This window comes from Schistocerca serialis, chromosome 2, assembly GCF_023864345.2.
Source record: "Schistocerca serialis cubense isolate TAMUIC-IGC-003099 chromosome 2, iqSchSeri2.2, whole genome shotgun sequence".
NCBI classification, from domain to species: Eukaryota; Metazoa; Arthropoda; class Insecta; order Orthoptera; family Acrididae; genus Schistocerca; species Schistocerca serialis.
In genome coordinates, this window is record NC_064639.1 from 571,407,321 (window position 1) to 571,425,632 (window position 18,312).

The 18,312-nt window shown below is 41.9% G+C and overlaps 1 pseudogene; it reads right to left on the minus strand.

The window, feature by feature from the left end:
• Positions 1 to 14,964: 14,964 nt before the first annotated feature.
• On the minus strand, positions 14,965 to 15,082 carry LOC126459616 (5S ribosomal RNA; annotated as a pseudogene).
• Positions 15,083 to 18,312: the final 3,230 nt, after the last annotated feature.

Consider the following 18,312-nt stretch of genomic DNA (forward strand, 5'->3'; position numbering starts at 1 on the left):
GTCCCATAGTGCTTAGAGCCATTTGAATCATTTGAACCATTGGCCCACGCGCTGTTAAGCAGGTGGTGATAATGGTTTGGGACATTAGTGTACAGTATACATGGACTCATTTTACTCACCACGTGCAATTAGTGATTATACTGCAAAACCAGAACGGTGCAGATGTTCCTTGGAGCAGCCGTGATTAAAAAAAAAAAAAAAAAAAGGCTCTGAGCACTATGGGACTTAACATCTACGGTCATCAGTCCCCTAGAACTTAGAACTACTTAAACCTAACTGACCTAAGGACATCACACAACACCCAGTCATCACGAGGCAGAGAAAATCCCTGACCCCGCCGGGAACCGAACCCGAGAACCCGGGCGCGGGAAGCGAGAACGCTACCGCGCGACCAAGAGATGCGGACAGTGATTAAAACTCCTTGAACATTGGCTCTTGTCATGCACTGACACTTAAGGGTACATTTGTGGGTAAATTATTATAGGAAGGATTAGAGGACCATTTATGTTATGACTATATATAAAGTCTCACGTAACTGGAAACACATAAGAAAATGTCTAAAGACATGTAAAGAAGGTTCCCGCGCTATCTCTGCCTTTATCAAACATCAGGGGCACCCGCATAACGTGGAGTAAACCTCAAGCATCAAATACCTGAGAGTGTGAAAAATTCCTTCAGATTATGTTCTAACGGTGCTCTTGTGCGGTAACATCGTCCTGAAGTAGCATAAGAAGTGTGAAAGGAGCTACAAATACGTTTCACTTCTGTGTAATGAACTGCAAGCTAATGAAAAAGTGTAAATGGACGCAAAAAGGATAAAATAATCAACTGAATTTTATTATAGCCTCTGTAATACATCCCTGTACAGGAACATAATGATAAAAATGTTACAAAATGATTAAAAGTAGGGCATTCACACAAAATTATTTAAAATCGTGGCAAGAGAACGTGAATGCAATATAGTGGTTCGTTGGAAGAAGCATGAAAAAAGAGAGACTGCTTGCAAGGCATTTCTTCTTGGGTGTGTTCAGTGTGAATACAAGAGAAAAGCCGATATTTAAGTCGTGAAAGGTTTGTGAGAAAATCCAATGCATTTCTTTCACGTTGGGGACATAAAAGAAGTGTAAAAAAGATGTGGGTGCATACTGAGTCATAAAAACATTAAAGCTCTTCTCAGCATTTGGTGGTGCAAGAAGAAAGAGAGCAATCGACGGGCCAATGTGAGGAATTCCTTCCGACTCGCTCGCTGCGGTCACTAGCGCAGTATGATGAGCCACAGTGATTTAGATGTATTTGTACTTTCAGACTATCTTGTGTCTAATATATACCGGTTAAGAAAACTTCGGCTCCTCCATAAGAGGTAAACATTATTTTTGCTTGTTTGTATTATGGCATCCATTCTTCTTTGTTATTCTACAAAAGGCCAGTCTTATTGATGCAAAGACGCTATAAAAACTTGTTTAAAAGACAAAAACCAATTTTCTGTCTTTTATTGGGCGACTATGGCCCTTAAATGATGGAGGATATGTAGATATGTAAGTTTCTCCTTTTGTTAGAAATTTATGAACGAACGTTAATGGATTTGTGATCTAAATTTATCTCATAATTTAATGTACTGTATTATCTTAGACTTATTCGTAAATGATCGTTGATCATGTAGCTTTCTTTCATTCATCAGCATACCAAATTCCGTACTTCAAAATAGTACCCTCTGTTTTACGTTTTTACAGAAGAGCTAGCGACATTGTATTACACTATAAATCGATAAATTTTCACTTTCGGTAATGATATTCAAAAGCATTCAACTTATATTCAAATTTAAGAATACATTTTAAATAGCTTTCTCTAAACAACATTTCCCCCTCCAAAAAATCCTTAATCGATGTAATCTTAATTATTTAAATTTAAGGGTAAAAGTTTTGATCCTTGGCTTTTATTGATCGTGTGTACGATTACGAAAGATGTCTTACTGCACAAATTTCAGAGTCGTTGTATGGATTGGGTCCTACACTTTAAAATATTTGAATTTTCCCAGATATAAGGATATAGACAGTGACTGAAGTGACTAATTTCTCGCTGTTGCGGACGATGATTTTAAACGTGTTCGGAAGAACACGAAATTACTTTTGACTGAAGTTCATGTATTTAAAATTTCTAGCGAAAATGTCATTATCAATAAGAGAAAAGGTACGAAAATAATATGAACTTACATACAGTTCCATAACAAGTACTGTCATTTTCCTTTCATTGGTTCTATCGTATCAAATGAATTCAGTTTTTGCGTAGAGGACTTGCAGGCAGGTTAAACACTGGAGGAAGTATTCGCATTGGGGGTGCAGATGGGTTGTTCGGGTCCTACTTTTAGTTCAGTCTTGTATGTTTGTGTACCATGTGAAGTCATTTAGCGTGATCATTTGTTGTACAGCACTCCCCCTTCAGGCCACAACTGGCCCATCGGGACCATCCGACCTCCGTGTCATGCGGATAGGAGAGGCGTGTGGTCAGCACACCGCTCTCTCGGTCGTTATGATGGTTTTCTTTGACCGGAGCCGCTACTATTCGGTCGAGTAGCTCCTCAATTGACATCACGAGGCTAAATGCACCCCGAAAAAATGGCAACAGCGTATGGCGGGTGGATGGTAACGCATCCAAGTGCCGGCCACGCCCGACAGCGCTTAACTTCGGTGATCTCACGGGAACCGGTGTATCCACTGCGGCAAGGCCGTTGCCTTTGTTATACAGCGTTATTCTGAATGATGGACTCATTTTCAAAAAATCGTATGTATTCAAGTACAGATCCAAAATGGACAAGGATTATACCAATGAAAATAGGAAGTTTCTAAGTTTTAAACGAGCGGCGGAGGGTGGGCGGTAATGATTTCAGAAGCGGCCGATAGAGTTCGGGTTATGTGAAGGAAACTGTTTACATCCCGCCTCTACCAACCACTCTGAACGATCTGCGGAACCGGATCACTGCTGCCATGCACTCAGTAACAGCAAATTCGCTTTCGCGTCTGTGGGACGAATTTGGCTACCGCGTCGATGTTTGCTGTGCAGCCAACGTTGGCCACATTGCACATTTATGACATTTAACACACTTCTAATTATTAAACAATTATTTAAAACTAATGAATCACAAATTATTAAAATTATTAAACTGATATCAAACATTATAAAAAAAACTTTGAAACTTCCTCTCTTCATTGGTATAAAGCTTATTAATTTTGGATTTTTACTTGAATAAATACGAAGTTTTGAAAATAGGTCAATTATTTAGAAGAACCCTGTACAGTAGGTTCCAATTTTACGTTATACTACTTGAAATGACAGGCTAAAACTGATTACACACTTGAAGCGAAGCGTCTATCATCCATCTTTCCTCTTACCATTGTGTTGCTCACCACAAAAACTCGTCTTAGAAGGGTAACCATTCGGCTTTCGGGCAACATCTCTTGTCCAGCTGAGGTGGTCCAACTATCTAGTAATTTTCCTGCGTTGCGACCATTTTAAAGAGGATCCTACTGATAGAATAGCATTTTTTTTCCTTTCTGAGTCTGATATATGCATTTCGCATTTAAGACCGAATATGAAACAGCAATTATATGAGAGAAGAGACAGATGACAGATGAATGAACGGAGAAAGGAGAAGAGAGAAAGATGAGCAAAACCTGCTGATCTGGGCAAGAATATATCTGTTTTAATGGTCCATAAGCTCACAGACACTGTTTTATCGGTTGTAGAATCAGTTTCGTTTATTAACATCCAATATACAATGATAACTGCAGAATACTGCTATAGTATTATAGATTACTTGATCAAAAAATTGCATCACAAGTGCTGTGATTTACATATTCTAACGCTTTTTTTTTTTTTTTTTTTTTGCGATATTCTCTACACTGAGATTTCAAACCAGCTACTGGGAACACGAAATGTTACGATTTAGAAGTAGGTGGCTTCGTTAATTATTCAGCGAACGTGAATATTAAATATCTCAAGTACGCCTATCTTGTTCGCATTGGCGAATCGGACTTGGTACGTAACATAGCAAGAGGCTCAGTATAAACAGAGGTCACAAAAGTCATGAAATAGCGATATATACATATACAGATGGCGGTGGTATCGCGTGCAGAAGATGTAAAAGAGCAGTGTATTGGCGGAGCTCTCATTTGCAGCCAGGCGATACATGTGAAATGTTTCCAACGTGATTATGGCCGCACGATGTAAATTAGCAGACTTCGAACGCAGAATGGTAGTTGGAGAAATACGCATGGGAGATTCCATTTCGGAGATCGTTAGGGAATTCAATATTCTGAGATGCACAGTATGCGGAGAATACCAAATTTCAAGCATTACCTCTCCACGACGTACAATGCGTTGGCCGACGGTCTTCAAATAACGACCGAGAGCGTTTGCGTAGAGTTGTCAGTGCTAACAGACAAACAAAACTTTGTGAAATAACCGCAGAAATGAATGTGGGACGTAAGATGTACATATCCGATAGGAAAGTGCAGCGAAATTTAAAGTTAATGGGCTATGGCAGCAGACGACCTATGCGAGTGCCTTCGCTAACAGCACGGCATTGCCTGCAGCGCCTCTCCTGGGCTCGTGGCCATATCAGTTGGACCCTAGACGACTGGAAAACCGTGGCCTCGTCAGATGAGACCCGATTTCAGCTGGTGAGAGCTGGTGGTAGGATTCGAGTGTGGCGCAGACCGAGCGAAGTCGTGAACCCAAGTTGTCAACAAGGAACTGTGCCAGCTGATGGTGACTCCATAATGGTGGTAGCTGCCGTTTACATGGAATTGACTGGGTCCTCTGGCCCAACTGAACCTATCATTAACTGGAAATGGTTATGTCCGGCTACTTGGATACCATCTGCAGCCATTCATGGACTTCATATTACAACGTTCTGGACAATTCGAGCGATTATTTGGCCACCCAGATTGCCATACGTGAATTCTGTAGAACATTTATCGTTGTACGTGGTGGAGAGGTAATACCTGAAATTTGGTATTCTCAGCCGGCCGCTGTGACCGAGCGGTTCTAGGCGATTTAGTCCGGAACCGAGCTGCTGCTACGGTCGCAGGTTCGAATTCTGCCTCGGGCGTGGATGTGTGTGACGTCCTTAGGTTAGTTAGGTTTAAGTAGTTCTAGTCTAGGGAACTGATCACCACAGACGTTAAGTCCCATAGTGCTCAGAGCCGTTTGGTATTCTCGGCACACTGTGCATCTCAGAATATTTAATTCCCAACTCCTAAGATAGGCAGTTGGATCTAAGTGCCACAACACGTCTTTCGAGACTGTAAGTGCGTTGTGTTCCAAGTTCGTGGGAAATAGATCCATTTATTTAAGAGCAAATTGTGAACATACATAAATACATGTTTCTAATCTATATTAAGTGCCAGTTGTGAACCTGACTTACTTCCATGTCGTATCATTTAAGCTGTTGTGTGTGTTTAAAACGACAGACTGAGTTTTCGAAAGGGTAACCGGTAGCGGTTGTCTGCTAATGCAGTTTTACCGGTTGCTTTACTGTAGGGGGAAAGGCAGATAGCTAGGCCATCAGGGCAGCTAAATAGCAGTATGGTTCAAATGGCTCTGAGTACTATGGGACTTAACATCCGAGGTCATCAGTCCCCTAGAACTCAGAACTACTTAAACCTAACTAAGCTAAGGACATCACACATATCCATGCCCGAGACGGGATCGAACCTGCGACCGTAGCGGTCGCGCGGTTCCAGACTGTAGCGCCTATAACCGATCGGCCACCCCAGCCGGCGCAGTAGGACAAGGAGACTATTTTCCCAGATATGTACTACAGTTGAATTATTCCCAATGTCTAAGATAGATTCATTAAGTGTAATTGCAAGAGGCACGACACTGAATTTTAGATTATTTACGCATTTTTGAAACTTTAAAACTCAGTGACTTTTGAGGTGGTACACCACTCTCTCACTTTAACTACACTGTCGGTCAAATTAATATTCGAGTTTTAGGTCATAATCTCCTTGCTCCCCAATATTGCATTTGGTATTGTGGTTTATGACTATTTTGTGGACGCATCAGAACATTACAGAGTGTCGTTTTCTGCTGCTGCCTTAATCAAGGTGAAAGGGTGAAGCATGGCTGCATTAGTGCAGGGTTGTTAAATGATATTCACATCTCCCTGTTCTCCGTGAACCATAGTTTGTGGTGTACTTCGCCATAGATGATTCCATTTGAATAGAATTCGGCTCACAGTGGATTCATGTAAAGAAAGTCTGATTGCGTTGTAAGAGGGATTAATTCAAGGGATAATTTGTATAGTTTCCACCTCATTGAGTGCTTTGCCACTCAAGCACCATCACTTTTCTGATTTATGTTTGTCATTTCTTTTGTAAGATTTATCAACTCGATTGTAGTTGTAAAATTATGAATAAAAATGTCAATTTTGGAAACTTAAATACGCTCATTCATACTACTCTAACCATTTACTGCTTTTATATTATTGTGGCGATACATGGACACACCACCGATTCAAAATTTAATCGTGTTAAATCAATTAATTTGAGTTCTGAAAGTGACTGTAGACATAGGTAAAAAAAGTGTCTTGAGCAAATTCACTAATTTCATATATAAAAATTAAGAGTGTTGAGAAGGTAACACTTTTCTTTACGTAAAGATAATAATATTTTGCATCACTTGGACATATGTTTATGATTAAACAAAGTGACCACTTGCAACTGTTTGTATCCATACTGCTTGGACAGTTTTGCAATTTAAGTTAATTCGTTGTTGGTTTACAATAAAAGTTTGTATCATCACGGCGTGAGTGGTATCAAACTTATGCAGAGTTTTTCTTTCGTAAACTGTTAGTGTTTCACTGTATGAGCCTTCGTGTTCTCAACGACAGGTGTTCCACGCAAAGCGTGTAGCATATTCTTATTAATCATGGGCAGATCATCTGCAGAAATTGAGACTGTCCTTTTACTAATTCCCTGGCATATTTTCATGTGTATAGGTATAAATGTAAATGTTGCACGTCACTAAATTTCTCTGGATTTTCTCGAGGTTGTAAGAGGGTTTTTCTATGTATGCACATCATTATTAATCATGGATAGATCTTCATCTGCGGAGATTGAGTGTGTCCCTTCATTAAGTCCCAGGCATATTTACATGCATAGAAATGTAACTATTGCAGGTCACTAACTTTCTCTGGATTTTGCGGAGTTTGCAACAGGGCTCTTCTTTGTATGTTTAGTGGCATATAGGACCACATGTTCTGAGTACGTTGTGTTTCACCTCTGGTAGTAATCATTGTCTCTGTTGAGTACGCTTTGGGTTCCATGATGGTATTGTTAACACTATGTTTATTTCTGCGGAATCAACGAGTGTAAGTTCCTTTCGTCATCTCTGTTATCCACCCCCCCCCCCCCTACCCTCCACCAAATCATTATTCAGTTTTGAAGAATAATATAAAATTACCATTAACAACATTGGATGTGATTCTGTATCCTTGATTAAGATATTAAATGTAAAGAAGCTGCCCGCTGCAATTTAAAAGTGTTGTTAGATGCAAGCAATAAACGGGCCAATAGTGAGGATGGTGAATAATTTAAACTATCAGATTAATATGTTTTATTGAATACCGATAATCTTTTACCTCATGACCCATCCAAGAAAGGCAGTATGTTTTCCATAGATAAAGTATGACTTTCATTTGCCTCCTTTGCTTAGCATCGCATATATTAAATAACTAACAGATCACTTCCCTGGATTCTGGGAAGATGCAATGCATCTGTAGCCGAAATCGCATACAAGACTCTAGTGCGGTCGATCCTAGCGTATTTTTCCCAGTGGTTAGAGAAATGTTCTTGGAACTTAATAAACGACTTCGTTGTTGCCGCTAAACCCTGATGGATAAATTTAGAGAACCTGTATTCGAAGAAGAATGTCTGACCGTTATAAAACCAGCATAGCATACCTCGCGTGCGGGTCATGAGAAAAGGATGATAGGAATTTGGGCATGTGCAGAGACATCTGGACAGTTTCTTTTCCCTCGTTCGAAACATGTGGAGTAGGAAATAATATCGATAATATAGCCACCTTTCACTGTATAATGGTTTGCGCGATATGTAAGTAGATTAAAATGATCTTAAAATTCTGGAGTCCAAAGAAATAGTGATCATAGATCCCAGTATTAATTTTTAGGTAGATGAGATGATTCACTCAACTGTAACTCGAGCTGCTATTTTTCCTTGTGATATTTTGGTTTTTCTTCCTATGGAATAATGACCCAAAAATTAGGAATCACTAGAGTACACGCTTCTATCTTTGCCTGTATCGACTTTGTCAATAAAAGTTTTCCAAGCATGTCATATTTTGTTATTCTGAACAATTAATCATTTCATTGTATCATTATTGTCAACTGTGAAATAGATTTACTTCTTTCTGACAGTTTCTTCACCATGTTGCAATATATTCAGTATACAAGCAACCTTTTTTTAGAGTTCCGTACCTCAGTCGGTAAAAACGGAAACTTTAGAGAATCGCTTTGTTGTCCGTCTATCTGTAAGTTTGTCTGTGTGCCCGACTGTTAAGAGCCCTTCTTTCAGGAATGGATAGACGTATCAAGTTGAAATTAATGTCGCTTAATAAGGTCTGTGGTTCATTTGCGTTGTGAAATATTTAAGCTTCTATGTCAATGAAATCAAAAGATACGGCTAATGCATGTCACATATTTTGTTACTCTCAAATTCACTGAGCAACACCTGCCAGGTACTTCCCGTTGACCTAGAATCACGAAATCCGGCAAGAAGCAACCTTTCGCAGTACAAGCGGAGGAAAATATCCGAAAATTGTTAATTTGTAATTATATCACTCGAAACAAGTATTTTTGCCATATTATTGTCTGTCTGTCCGTCTGTTATGACCCCTTTTTCTCAGGAACGCTTAGGCATATATGTTTGAAACATACATCACCTACTAAAGTCACCGAGCGAGGTGGCGCAGTGGTTAGCACACTGGACTCGCATTCGGGAGGACGACGGTTCAATCCCGTCTCCGGCCATCCTGATTTAGGTTTTCCGTGATTTCCCTAAATCGCTTCAGGCAAATGCCGGGATGGTTCCTTTGAAAGGGCACGGCCGATTTCCTTCCCAATCCTTCCCTCACCCGAGCTTGCGCTCCGTCTCTAATGACCTCGTTGTCGACGGGACGTTAAACACTAATCTCCCCCTCCCCCCTACTAAAGTCTATCATACGTAGGTGGTGTTAAAAATTTTAAGCTTCTACGTCAATGTCATTAAAAGATATTGCCATTCATGTCAGATATTTTTATATCTTGCCAGTATCGATACAATTAACAGGCAAAAATCGACGAAATACTCGTTTCCCGGAATGGATGAACTATCGATACGTGTAATTAAGTTTGTGCGGAACCTTCGGTGTGCGAGTACTGCTCGCAATTATCCGGATTTTACTTTCTAGGCCTTGTATTGCGGTTGGTAGCAGCGCTAAAATCTCGCGCGACAGCGATAACAAAGGCGTCTTTAATTACAAGTGTTTACAGACGAGACAAGGCCGAAGTCTACGTCATTAGTGGAGTGGGATTTGAGAGGGATGGTGTTGGCGGTGTGGGGGGAGGGGGAGAGGAGTGGGTGTTGGATGAGTGGGTTGGGGTGGGGAAACTGCGCCAGCGCATCGACGCGGGGAAGCGGCTGCCATCCTGATCCCTCAATGGCACACGCGGCTTCACACCCGCCGGCTGAAATCGTCATTTATACCGTTTAATTTGTCATCACAAACAGGTTGCCAGCAAAAAGCTAATCGCGCATTATTATTTCATCACACAGATTGCTCCACATTAACGAGCCTCAATTATTCATATTCATGTAACGCCAGGTGAGCGTGCCTTCAAAGGGCTTTTAAATCGTCATATTACGCATTCATTAATTTTCTCGATGCCCGCGTTTCATTTATCAGCATCTACGGTGCCACGTCCAAGGTCAGGCGTAATTGGATGGCTGGAAGAGCGCAGCTCAGCTTCGCATCGCTATCCCGTTCAACTCTCCGATGAAAAACGAGGACGAAAACACGAAATACACGTTTACACAGACTGACATCGTGTTCAGATGACACCAGCGGTGCCCTGAAAACATTGTACTGCAACAGTCACCTTTTCAGTATTGCTGAGCGAGCTAACTGATGCAATGATTAAGAAACTGTACCACCAATTTCATGGACTGGAGTTCAGATCCAAGTATAGTCATCCTCATTTAAGTTTTTCAGATATTTCGTATACCATCAACTCATTTTTTGGACTGCTTCTGCAATTATGCCGTGTTTAGTCATCCTCATTTAAGTTTTTCAGATATTTCGTATACCATTAACTCATTTTTTGGGCTGCTTCTGCAATTATGCCGTGTTTAACTTGTTTCCATCCTTGTATCGAGGTGTCGTGGCCTCGTCGTTGTACAGGGTGGTCAGAAACAGCCTTAAATAATTAGGAAAAAATCGATAAACAGTGCCGTTTCCGTGTTAATTATCATTGACGTTAGCCAGTCAGGCCGTTGCATACGCATAGTCAAGCTGTCTGCCAAACAGAATTAGTGTTAGTTGTTCTTAACAGCGTATATAATAGTGCAGGAGCGCCGGCCGGAGTGGCCGAGCGGTTCTAGGCGCTACAGTCTGGAACCGCGTGACCGCTACGGTCGCAGGTTCGAATCCTGCCTCGGGCATGGATGTGTGTGATGTCCTTAGGTTAGTTAGGTTTAAGTAGTTCTAAGTTCTAGGGGACTGATGACCTCAGAAGTTAAGTCCCATAGTGCTCAGAGCCATTTGGACCATTTGAATAGTGCAGGAGCGTGCTTAGCCTTTGGCTCGGGTTCAGTCCTTACTACCCTCCCATATCCAATTTTTGTATCGCTGTCGTGTTCGGTATCAAGAAAACACCAAAGAATACGTTTTGCGACACCGTCTCTGCCGGGCAGCTTGAATTTGCGCGCACAGTAGCCCGATTAGCTTACAGCAATGCTAATTAACTCGGAAACGGAGCAACGAATAGGATTGTTTTCTTAACAGTTATTTCTCAGCACAACCTAATCTGTAACACACTTACAAGCGTTCCAAACTGTTTCTTAACATCCTGTATATCCGCACTGCTGGCTCTGACGTCACTGGTGCCCACTTCCACGCGCCTTAAAGAGCTCCCGTCTTGGGTGTACACGGATTACCGACAGTGGGGCACTGAGTTGAGTCGGAATTACGGCCACTTCCTTGTCTCAAACTCCTTTTTCGTTACCTATCCCCCTCTTGGCCAATTTCTCTTTCTTTCGAGCCTAACGGAATTAAATTTCGTTTGCCCAGGCAGTGTTTCGTTTTCCGTCGTCCACTCAGATCTTTAGAGCTGCTGGCTTGTACCATACGGTGATGGATCACCATAGGCTAAAGGAAGAAAACCCTGAAGAAAAACTCAGTGCACCCAGCTGCCTTTTTGGATTAACGGTGCGAGAGCACCAAAGGGTAGGAGATGACAGAACTCCACAACAAAGGCTGGTAGGGCAGGTTGGAGTCCTGAGCTGTATTGAAAGAAGACAGGCTAGCGAAAGGAAAATCTTGGAAACACGCCCACCGACAGCCAGGCCAGCGACCTCCTGGAAGTAAGTCACTGTTCAGAGTACCAGTACTGCGCTTCGGAAAGGACAGACTACAAATATTACGACCAAGGCTAGGAACAGGTCTAAGAGACGGAAAAAAAAACATATTGTGAGAATTTCGTGATGGAACATAAAATCCTTTAATAACAGTGATAAAGAGCTTATAGAGGAATTGAAACATTATGAAATCACAATACATAGTATCCAAGAGACAAAAAGGATAGGCAAAGCGCAGAAGGAAAATAGCGGAGTTGAGAAGGAGACAAGAGTGAAAGCAGGAGTAGCGATACTTCTCCATAAGAAATACGAAGATCTTATTGAGGAGTGCCAGTACATCCCTGAGAGAATAGTTTTACTAAAACTGAACTCTGCTCATCACAAACTGAACATTATCTACAGCCCAAAGGATTGAAAACGTAGAACAGAAAGAGAGGCTTTGTGAGAGCAGTTACGAGAGATTAGCATCTGATACCTTCAGACGAACTTGCTGTCGTAATAGGGGTTTCAGTCCTCGTATTGGAAATAGTGTCTTCTTTGAGGTTAAACAACGATTTAATGAAGCCTTTCTAAACGATAATGGTGAGATTATGATCAGCTTACGCTCAAGAGTTGAACTTAGGCTAAATAATACCTATATGACCACAAAGAGCAGTGCAAATACACTTTTCAGAGCACAAGAGGTCATAAATCTACAATAGATTACATTGTTGCAAACAGGAACATCCAGACTCAGTCAGTGCTAGATGTTGAGACTTTAAACTCTGCCAACATAGGGAGTGATCACAATCTATTCATCGCAAAAATCAGACTGCATGTAGGAAGGAACAAGACTGCTAAACGGCCGGTCTTCACAGAAGAAAAATTTAATATAGAGTCCTTATGGAATGAATCTACAAAAATCTTATATCAGAAAAGATTAGCAGAGAAAATAAAAGAGAAACCCATTAATGCAGAGGATAACGTAGATCAGCCTTGGGAGAACATCAAAAATCTATTGAAACACCAGCTCAAGATGCACTAGGTACAAGCGTTATAAAAGCAAGAGAAGAAAACAAACAGGGCATAGTGGTTTTGCAAAGAGGTTAAAGAAATGTGTAGAAAAGATATATGTCTATCTGAAATCTAAAACATTCAAAACACAAGAGTGTTATGAGACAAAATCACTAGAATTAGCCGCGCAGGATTAGCCGAGCGGTCTGAGGCGCTGCAGTCATGGACAGTGCGGCTGGTCCTAGTGGAGGTTCGAATTCTCCCTCGGGCATGGGTGTGTGTGTTTGTGCTTAGGATAATTTAGGTTAAGTAGTGTGTAAGCTTAGGGACTGATGACCTTAGCAGCTTAGTCCCATAAGATTTCACACACATTTGAACATTTTTGAACTAGTCAATCGTTTTAAACAGGAACACAGGGAAATCTGTTATAAGCATTTAGAACACGACTTCGAGACAAGACTGGAAACATCAAGAACAAAAAGACTTTTGGAAACCACAGAAATGAAAATTCTACGAAGGATTAAAGGGAGGACATTGTGAGATGAGAAGTGAAAGCAATAGAAAAGAATGTGAAATGGACTCCATTAATGAGTGGGTACATAAGTGAAAGCATGGATGGAACGAACACAGATAGGATAGATGGAAAGTAGATTGTGAAAGTCGTAAGAAATAGAGCCTAAATTATCAGCTGGTAAAAGAAATATTGGCCGTCCAAGGAGAAGAAGGGTTGACTGAGGTGGGGGGGGGGGGGGGGTGGCGGGGTACTGAAGGAAGCAGGCTTTAAACTAGAAAGAAAGAAAGGAAGAAGAAGAAGAGCATTAACTAAGAATAAGATTAGTAAAAAACATATCGGTTTCAAATAATGTTATCTGAACCAGCCGTCGTACTGAACTGTCTTCATATTGTTTCATGCAACATGTCTGCACTACATGCCGGATTGTCTGCCTTTCTGCTCCACAGTCACACTTTGGAGACATGTTAGTTTCTACTTTTACAGTCAGTTCGCACTTTCATCATGATTGATTCTAGTACGGTTTATAATTACCTCGGATTTTGTTGGGACACCAAAGCCAGTCTGTTTTTCAGGGACCCATCAGAATTTATTAAGATCCACAGTTGCATTGCCTTCCTAGTCTTCCTTCTGGTATTGCACAGCACCAGTTGTAATTTGTAAGCATACATACTGCGCAACACAAAGGGTCACTTTCACGAAACCCCGTAATTGTCTCTGAGTCCGTTGCAGAAGTTTTCCTCTGTGGAAGAGCAAATTCCTGGAGCCATGCTGCGTCGCCCTAGGACCCAGAAACGCTTCGAACAGAAATATGTCGACATATGCAGAAAAAGGCAGAACTCAGATGTTAACGTGAGGTGTAAGATGGGTTAAGGATGTAACAATGGCACTAAATTAAACACGATTCTGCCCAATACCATTGTGAACTAGTCACACAGTGGGAAGGTCCTCCCGCCTCGTCTTACCAACATTCACGCCTTGTTTGGACGCCTCTGCCATGAAGGTTAGAAACCCTGGTGCATGGCATTTAAATTACGTGATTTTATTAAGGGTGTCCTAGAAAAACGAGTCAAACACACCGTTGGTGAGTATCGACACGAAAAGCCTTACGGTGATTGCATAAAGGGGGACAATGGAAACAGCACTTCCCTTAGGGTGTTGATTCCTTAATTTCTGCGGCGAAAATGACAGTTTGCTGTACGATGAGCAACATTACGACTTTCTTGACAACTTTTGGCACTGTTGACACCCCGAAGACCATTCCACCGTTTTCTAATGACATCGTAGGACTACAACCTCATTGAATGTAATCGCAACTCTTTGGAATGTTGCGCGACTGCAATTTTTGCTCTGGTATTAAGGATGGAATCACTAGGGACCTTTCAAATCCATTCCACAAAATTTGAACGTGATCCAAGCAGCAAAGGAGAAATTTCCAACACTTCACAACTCGAAAAAGATAACAGAATATTCAACACAAATATCTATGTGTCCGAAACGAAAGATTAATGTTGTACTATCTTTGTTGTGTACATTTTATCATTGATTTACCACGAATAAAATTCGTTGTAAACATACAAGCATCACTGGAGAAGACGATCAAACGTACGAAAGTGTTATACAAACGCTGCACTCCGTCTTCAGGCCAAGAGTGGCCTACCGGGAGCATCCGACCTCCGTGTCATCCTCAATGGAGGATGAGGATAGGAGGGGCGTGGGGTCAGCACGACGCTCTCCTGGTCGTCATGATGGTATTCTTGACCGAAGACGCTACTATTCGGTCGAGTAGCTCAATTGTCATCACGAGGCTGAGTGCACCCCGAAAAATGGCAATGGCGCAAGGTGGCGTGGATGGTCACCCATCCAAGTGCCGACCACGCCCGACAGCGCTTAACTTCGGTGATCTCACGGGAACCGGTGTATCCACTGCGGCAAGGCCATTGCCTTTGTTGTACAAACGCTGAGGCTATTAAATGGCACAAATGGCTCTGAGCACTATGGTACTTAAGACCTGAGGTCATCAGTCCCCTAGAACTTAGAACTACTTAAACCTAACTAACCTAAGGACATCACATACATCCATGCAGGAGGCAGGATTCGAACCTGCGACCGTAGCGGTCGAGCGGGTCCAGACTGTAGCGCCTAGAACCGCTCGAGCACACCGGCCGGCCTGAGGCTATTAAAGGTGATCAGTAGCACTGAGAGATAATCAAAAAGCTGCTGCAGGATACAATACAGAATATACGTCATATCATCTGAGTAACTACTAACACATGAGCAAGCCACATAATTCTACAGGGCGCTTCGGTAAGAGCGGGCAAAAATTTAACTGTACATAGAGGATGTTCCGCTGAACAATTTGAGGTAGGGAACCTGGGGTCAGAGAAGCCAGCTTAAGGAGGTAACAGGAATAAAATCACATTGTTTATACGTTTTTTCATTTACATTACTTACAGTTATGCAAATACCATCATTGACAATGAGCGTACCATTTGTACTGTGTCTTAAAAATGTACTGAAACTGACGACCATCAACCTCATTGCAAGTATGACATCGGCGAACAATGTTCTGACGTACCTTGACAAATATCGCGGGTGTGTTTCGAATCACATCACAGGCAGCTACAATTATTCTGGCAACTAATTCCATCTCCGTATCCACCGAGGTTTCATACAGAAGTTACTTCATATAATAAAGGGGGTTCAGGTCAGGTGACCTCGCAGGCCATGGAATAGCACCTCCCAGTCCAGAGACCAGGAAATGCAACACTGACAATGAGTTGATTGGGGACATCCACACTGGAGTGAGGCGGTGCACCGTCATGTTGTATCCACATCCCCTCACGAACAGCCAAGGCGACAATGTAAATATGATACAACAGAGCCACCTTATGGACAAGTTAAGTAAACAAAACCTGAATCATGACTTCCCAGCAAAGAGGCTCGTCCTTTCCTTACAAGAAACAAAAAATGTGCACGTACATAAAGAGCACAGTACGTATAAATTCGTACGCGCGTTGGTTGTAAATAAGCTAGAAAACTAATGCTAGAGTTAGCGGTAGACCAGTTTACTTCCATATCTCCTTAAGCTGGATTCTCCGACCCCAGGTTCCCTGCCTCAGACTGTTCGGTGGAGCATTCTCTTGTGCCCTGTCACAGTTTTGCACGCTCTTACGGAAACACCCTGTATGTTATATGATAAACGTAAGTAACCTACTTTTATCGTACGTTTTTCACGGAAAATTTTACCATCATTGCAGCCTCATTTGCTAATGGCAAAAATACCGAAGTGACTTTGTTGTGACAGACATATAAGGAATTAATAAAGTATCAATAAAAAAGCAGCACACACTTGGAAGCATGTATGTAATATGACGTTCTCGGTACTAGTACGTGCTGAGGGCCCAGCAGAAAACAAGTATAGATGTAGTGACAATTTTTTACCCTGTGCCGTGGATCAAAGGGAAACTGGACACTCTAATGTATGTTGCCTTTAACAGTGTAGCAGCGGATAGGATCAGTCGGGCTTAGTCAGCAAACGTCTACGGAGCTGCACTTGGCGTAATGTGTCTCGCGCACCAAGAGTGCGTGCGTCCCGACTGCCGTCACTCCGGGTAACCGACGGGAGGAACGTTTCGCCCTATCTTCAGCCTCTACCGATTGGGTTTATCAGCAACTTGAGGATCTCCGTCGACGAAACCTGTGACCATTTCCTCCGTCCTACCCTGTATAGTTCTTTTTCCCATTTAGCTGTATTGGATATAGGTCACACATGGTTGATCAGTATTCTAGGACAGTTCGCACCAGTGTTTTGTAAGCTATCTCCTTCGTAGTTGACTACATGTTCGCCGTATCTTACCAGTGAACCAAATTGTGACCCCTGCTTCAGGGCTGACACAAGACAACGTGGCCGCTGTGAGGAAACTCAACCTCGTTCTCAGCGCTGGGCGAGTCCACCCCGCTGTTCAGAAGGGGTGGCGGGCTCAGTCTGCTGTCGCCTACCGAGCTGTGTATTTTGCCTGCTATGAAGGAAACATTCTCAACCAGCTTCGGCGTGGCTGCTGGCCGACTGCACCACACTGGGGCAACGGATGTGTGCGCACGTCGACTGCGCTGCAGTCTTCCTGAAACGAATTTACACAAACAATTCGGTGAAAAGTGTTGATTCTCCCACATCTCTCAGACTTTTTCGTCATCTGTTTGATGAACTGCCTCTCAGCTTGTTAATGGTCATAGCTATTGTCATATTTTGACATTAAGAAATCCGCTGTGTGAAATTTGAAAAGTTTTCAACGAAAAATAGGGATTCCTATGAGCTTGCGTTAAATGCATAAATTACTGCTTACAAAATTTAGTTAAAATACTGAAATTTGCTTTAAACTTGAGATGAGATCCTTACCTATCTCCAATCTCGAGAAAATATATGTAACGAATTTACTTCCACTTGTGTTCGCAAACAACAGAGAGGAAACGAAATATTGTAACATCCCTCATATCTCAGAAACGGTTCAAAATATCAAAACAAGTGTTTGCAGATGATTGCACTTAAAGGGGATGGTATTTTCTCTTGTAGTTAACATGTGAAATTATCTTACCTATCACAATATAGAAGTACCTACAGATTTTTTTCAATGAAAGAATGAAATGGTTTTAAGGGCTATCGACAGCAGAGGAAATAAGAATTCGTATAGGTTTGCAACAACTTAAGTGAAGCAATTACAAATTTTTGTACTGAGCATGAGCTTCTCATAAACTGTTGACGTGGCGTGTCCTGAATTGTTTGTTTAATAATAGACTGTTGCCCGCAGGTCGTGATCTATTGGCTAGCGTTGTTGCCTCTGGATCACGGGGTCCCAGGTTCGATTCCCGGCCGGGTTGGGGATTTTATTTGTTGGGGACTGGGTGTTTGTGCTGTCCTCATCATTTCATCTTCATCATCATCATCATCATTTGTGGCAGTGTCTAGAGTGGACTGTGAAAAAATTGGGATTTTGTAAGGGTGCTGACGACCGCGCAGTTGAGAGTGCAACAAACCAATCAACATAGACAATTTCAGGATCCTGTCAAATTGCAACTGCCTTAGCATGTTAGCGGCGTAAACTTGTGTAAAACCCGCTGTGGTTTGGCAAAATAAGCTAATTTCAACATAGTAAGAAGAGAAAGAAAGAAAGATAG